The sequence below is a fragment of the Schistocerca nitens genome, chromosome 2, assembly GCF_023898315.1.
Source record: "Schistocerca nitens isolate TAMUIC-IGC-003100 chromosome 2, iqSchNite1.1, whole genome shotgun sequence".
NCBI classification, from domain to species: Eukaryota; Metazoa; Arthropoda; class Insecta; order Orthoptera; family Acrididae; genus Schistocerca; species Schistocerca nitens.
This window is the reverse complement of record NC_064615.1, coordinates 356,180,118-356,186,463: the sequence shown is the minus strand read 5'-3', so window position 1 is coordinate 356,186,463 and position 6,346 is coordinate 356,180,118. Positions and strand designations below refer to the sequence as shown.

The 6,346-nt window shown below is 42.1% G+C and overlaps 1 pseudogene; it reads left to right on the top strand.

The window, feature by feature from the left end:
* Positions 1-5,111: 5,111 nt before the first annotated feature.
* Positions 5,112-5,229, top strand: LOC126238228 (5S ribosomal RNA; annotated as a pseudogene).
* The last annotated feature ends 1,117 nt before the right edge of the window (positions 5,230-6,346 follow it).

The following is a 6,346-nucleotide window of genomic DNA, read 5'->3' as shown; positions in this document are numbered from 1 at the left end:
ACTTTCCTTGTCAACTCCTGTTAACTCAGACACTGCTCTGATTGTTAAACGGCGATCTTGTCGAACAAGTTTACCGATTTTTTCAATGTTTGCATCAGTTTTTGCTGACAATGGTCTGCCAGTGCGAGTGTCATCACTGGTGTCTTCATGGCCATCTTTAAATCGTTTAAACCACTCAAACACTTGTGTTCGCGATAAACAATCATCGCCGTACACTTGTTGTAACATTACAAACGTTTCACTTGCAGATTTTCCTAGTTTGAAACAAAATTTGATGTTAACACGCTGTTCTTTCTGTACACTCAACATTTTCCGACGCACAGACAAAACGTCAACTACTTAAAACAGACGCCACGGGCAAACTGAGTGCAGGAGGCAGATGAAACTCGAGCAGTAGGCGGAGCGAGAGTCACGTGACAGGCCACGCGACTTTCAGCCTTATTGCATTCGTTTTATTGTTTCACCAGTACTAGTCCGGTTTTTTTCTAGCCACACCTCGTATATCGTTAAAATCCCGAGCTGGTTGGAGGACCCTACCCATAATGCTCTTGACGTTGGGGAGTGATCCGACGCCGTTGATGGCCAAGGTAGGGCTTGGCAAGTACGAAGACAAGCAGTAGAAATTCTCGCCGTGTGTGGGCGGTTATTACCTTTCTGAAATGTAAGCCGAGGGTGGCTTGCCATCAGGGAGAACAAAACGGGGCGTAGAATACCGTCGACGTACCTCTGTGCTGTGAGGGTGCCGCGGATGACAACGGAAGAGGTCCTGCTAAGAAGAGAAATGGCACCCCAGATGATCACTCCTGGACGTCGGGCCGTTGGCCGATAATAGTCAGGTAGGTACCCCATTGCTGTGCTAGGTGTCTCCAGACAGGTCTTCGTTGCTCATCGGGGCTAAGTTCGAAGCGGAACTCGTCACTGTAGACAGTTCTACACTAGTTAATGAGATTGAAGGCCGGAGACATATCGGAGACGCCCTGGACAACGGTGGGATACCAACCTGACAGTCGCCCGCGATACTGTCCGAAAACCAGGAGCTATGCTCTGGGGTGCTATTTCTGTTTGTTTTGAACCAACTGCAGGACTCTGCAGCTATTATCTGATCTGCGTCTGGCAAGGTTTCGTTTAGGCCATTGATTACACTAACTTGTGCCAACGGCAAATATTAATGTTTTTGACCTGCAATTTAAAGTAAGGTGACAGTATTTTCCATACCCCTATTTGTACAGAAACCAGATGGCAGTTATAAGAGTCGAGGGGCATGAAAGGGAAGCAGTGGTTGGGAAAGGAGTGAGACAGGGTTGTAGCCTCTCCCCGATGTTATTCAATCTGTATATTGAGCAAGCAGTAAAGGAAACAAAAGAAAAATTCGGAGTAGGTATTAAAATTCATGGAGAAGAAGTAAAAACTTTGAGGTTCGCCGATGACATTGTAATTCTGTCAGAGACAGCAAAGGACTTGGAAGAGCAGTTGAACGGAATGGACAGTGTCTTGATAGGAGGATATAAGATGAACATCAACAAAAGCAAAACGAGGATAATGGAATGTAGTCAAATTAAATCGGGTGATGCTGAGGGGATTAGATCAGGAAATGAGACACTTAAAGTAGTAAAGGAGTTTTGCTATTTAGGGAGTAAAATAACTGATGATGGTCGAAGTAGAGAGGATATAAAATGTAGACTGGCAATGGCAAGGAAATCGTTTCTGAAGAAGAGAAATTTGTTAACATCGAGTATAGATTTAAGTGTCAGGAAGTCGTTTCTGAAAGTATTTGTATGGAGTGTAGCCATGTATGGAAGTGAAACATGGACGACAGTTTGGACAAGAAGAGAATAGAAGCTTTCGAAATGTGGTGCTACAGAAGAATGCTGAAGATAAGGTGGGTAGATCACGTAACTAATGAGGAGGTATTGAATAGGATTGGGGAGAAGAGAAGTTTGTGGCACAACTTGACTAGAAGAAGGGATCGGTTGGTAGGACATGTTTTGAGGCATCAAGGGATCACAAATTTAGCATTGGAGGGCAGCGCGGAGGGTAAAAATCGTAGAGGGAGACCAAGAGATCAATACACTAAGCAGATTCAGAAGGATGTAGGTTGCAGTAGGTACTGGGAGATGAAGAAGCTTGCACAGGATAGAGTAGCATGGAGAGCTGCATCAAACCAGTCTCGGGACTGAAGACCACAACAACAACAACATATTCGGGGCACATTACAAAAACAAAAAGGTCTTAATCAAATGTAATAAATACAAAGTATCACTTTAAGTTATGAAAAGTAAACGCATTTACAGTGTATTATCACCTTCTAAGACGAAGGTGTGCGAGCGGATCAACTGTATTCATTAGTGCTGTGAATTTTCTTCAGCTTGTTTGTATTCTTTAACAGAGTATGAAAAAAATTCAACACAAGTCACTCACACTGCTTCCATAGTTTCTACAGCAAACTGTGCTTTGTCACTGGTCCATATAATATTCGTGTGTGAAAATACACTTTCTATAGCAGCATTAGGGTCAGAAAGGCAGAAGAGAGACTCCACTAACTTGAGCGCTAACAGCACAAGGTCCAACAACATTTTCTTCTAGAACATTTGCTCTGACGCAGTCTGTTAAATAGTCTCTCACAACAGCTGCTGTTTCTTCAGGCAAATATTTTAATTGAGATAGTCTTACTTTTACACAAGTTTTGTAATCGAAATATCTGTTGTTGTTGTGGTCTTCAGTCCTGAGACTGGTTTGATGCAGCTCTCCATGCTACTCTATCCTGTGCAAGCTTCTTCATCTCCCAGTACCTACTGCAACCTACATCCTTCTGAATCTGCTTAGTGTATTGATCTCTTGGTCTCCCTCTACGATTTTTACCCTCCACGCTGCCCTCCAATGCTAAATTTGTGATCCCTTGATGCCTCAAAACATGTCCTACCAACCGATCCCTTCTTCTAGTCAAGTTGTGCCACAAACTTCTCTTCTCTCCAATCCTATTCAATACCTCCTCATTAGTTACGTGATCTACCCACCTTATCTTCAGCATTCTTCTGTAGCACCACATTTCGAAAGCTTCTATTCTCTTTTTGTCCAAACTAGTTATCGTCCATGTCTCACTTCCATACATGGCTACACTCCATACAAATACTTTCAGAAACGACTTCCTGACACTTAAATCTATACTCGATGTTAACAAATTTCTCTTCTTCAGAAACGATTTCCTTGCCATTGCCAGTCTACATTTTATATCCTCTCTACTTCGACCATCATCGGTTATTTTACTCCCTAAATAGCAAAACTCCTTTACTACTTTAAGTGTCTCATTTCCTAATCTAATTCCCTCAGCATCACCCGACTTAATGTGACTACATTCCATTATCCTCGTTTTGCTTTTGTTGATGTTCATCTTATATCCTCCTTTCAAGACACTGTCCATTCCGTTCAACTGCTCTTCCAAGTCCTTTGCTGTCTCTGACAGAATTACAATGTCATCGGCGAACCTCAAAGTTTTTACTTCTTCTCCATGAATTTTAATACCTACTCCGAATTTTTCTTTTGTTTCCTTTACTGCTTGCTCAATATACAGATTGAATAACATCGGGGAGAGGCTACAACCCTGTCTCACTCCTTTCCCAACCACTGCTTCCCTTTCATGCCCCTCGACTCTTATAACTGCCATCTGGTTTCTGTACAAATTGTAAATAGCCTTTCGCTCCCTGTATTTTACCCCTGCCACCTTCAGAATTTGAAAGAGAGTATTCCAGTCAACATTGTCAAAAGCTTTCTCTAAGTCTACAAATGCTAGAAACGTAGGTTTGCCTTTTCTTAATCTTTCTTCCAAGATAAGTCGTAAGGTCAGTATTGCCTCACGTGTTCCAACATTCCTACGGAATCCAAACTGATCTTCCCCGAGATCAGCTTCTACCAGTTTTTCCATTCGTCTGTAAAGAATTCGCGTTAGTATTTTGCAGCTGTGACTTATTAAACTGATAGTTCGGTAATTTTCACATTTGTCAACACCTGCTTTCTTTGGGATTGGAATTATTATATTCTTCTTGAAGTCTGAGGGTATTTCGCCTGTCTCATACATCGTGCTCACCAGATGGTAGAGTTTTGTCATGACTGGCTCTCCCGAGGCCATCAGTAGTTCTAGTGGAATGCTGTCTACTCCCGGGGCCTTGTTTCGACTCAGGTCTTTCAGTGCTCTGTCAAACTCTTCACGCAGTATCTTATCTCCCATTTCGTCTTCATCTACATCCTCTTCCATTTCCATAATATTGTCCTCAAGTACATCTCCCTTGTATAAACCCTCTATATACTCCTTCCACCTTTCTACCTTCCCTTCTTTGCTTAGAACTGGGTTTCCATCTGAGCTCTTGATATTCATACAAGTGGTTCTCTTCTCTCCAAAGGTCTCTTTAATTTTCCTGTAGGCAGTATCTATCTTACCCCTAGTGAGACAAGCCTCTACATCCTTACATTTGTCCTCTAGCCATCCCTGCTTAGCCATTTTGCACTTCCTGTCGATCTCATTTTTGAGACGCTTGTATTCCTTTTTGCCTGCTTCATTTACTGCATTTTTATATTTTCTCCTTTCATCAATTAAATTCAATATTTCTTCTGTTACCCAAGGATTTCTATTAGCCCTCGTCTTTTTACCTACTTGATCGTCTGCTGCCTTCACCACTTCATCCCTCAGAGCTACCCATTCTTCTTCTACTGTATTTCTTTCCCCCATTCCTGTCAATTGTTCCCTTATGCTCTCCCTGAAACTCTCTACAACCTCTGGTTCTTTCAGTTTATCCAGGTCCCATCTCCTTAAATTCCCACCTTTTTGCAGTTTCTTCAGTTTCAATCTGCAGTTCATAACCAATAGATTGTGGTCAGAAACCACATCTGCCCCAGGAAATGTCTTACAATTTAAAACCTGGTTCCTAAATCTCTGTCTTACCATTATATAATCTATCTGAAACCTGTCAGTATCTCCTGGCTTCTTCCATGTATACAGCCTCCTTTCATGATTCTTGAACCAAGTGTTATCGAAATATCTAAGGAGAGGGAAACCTTAATCTCTTTGTGGTTAGATGCATCTGTCATAAGTGAAATAAACGTTACCTTTTGCTAATCAAGCCAACGGCTTTGTCGCAGTGGTAACACCGGTTCCCGTCAGTTCACCGAAGTTAAGCGCTGTCGGGCTGGGCTAGCACTTGGATGGGTCACCATCCAGTCTGCCGAGCGCTGTTGGCAAGCGGGGTGCACTCAGCCCTTATGAGGCAAACTGAGGAGCTACTTGATTGAGAAGTAGCGGCTCCGGTCTCGTAAACTGACATACGGCCAGGAGAGCAATGTGCTGACCAGATGCCTCTCCATATCCGCGTCCAGTGACGCCTGTGGTCTGAGGTTGACACGGCGGCCGGTCGGTACCTTTGAGCCTTCCAAGGCCTGTTCGGACGGAGTTAAGTTTAGTTTCCAAATCACACCACAACATATCTGAAGCTTGGGGAGCTATGGCCTTTGTTTTTGTATGTGCAAGTGCAAATCTAGGCACTACTGTTGCTTGCAGAAGCTTCGATGTACAAACCATAGATCCGAAACTATGATTGTGCTGGATCGTATGATATGCTATGATTCCTGCAAATGAAACAAGTCTCTGCTCCTGAATACAAAGTTTCTCAGTTTCAAAGAATGACGTTAGTGTTGAACTATTCGCTGCTGTGGAGACTGTTCTCTTATGTTCGTCACTATTTAAGTGGAGTTGTGAATCACTACGTCTGCAGTGCCTTATTGAGAAACTAAAAGGACGTGTGTTGCATCTCACTTTTCTTTTAGTGTATGAAGAACTACTGTGATTGATGAGTGGACATTCATTTTGTCATGGTTTACTGAAGCGTCTTTGAAGTTCTTTTTGCTGGTAAATGTGGTTATGGATGAGGAAAATTAACTAAACCAATGCAACACAGCGTAACACTACGTAGCACTCAATACAGTCTGACGTAATTTAGAGTGTACAGAAGACATATGCTAATTTTTCGTTTTCTGTCGTTTATTAGTTTCTTAAAAATTCATATTCCGTCTTTGCAGATAAGTTTAAGGAAGTTTGTTTTTTTCCTGTATGCTTTTTGCTTCTATTATTTATGAAGCATCTTGAATGGCAATTAGCAATATTGTTAATTCATGTGTCGTCCTGTAGATGTCTCCATATACTACAGATGACAGATTTTCGGCGTTTTCTCGACCACATTTGTTTCAACATTTCACTTGCACTTTTCACTGTATAAAAATATCGATACAAGTGAAATCAGTTCGTGAAGAATTGTTAAATCCGGGACAAATAGGCATCAGGAATTACCTCTGAAAAAATTCG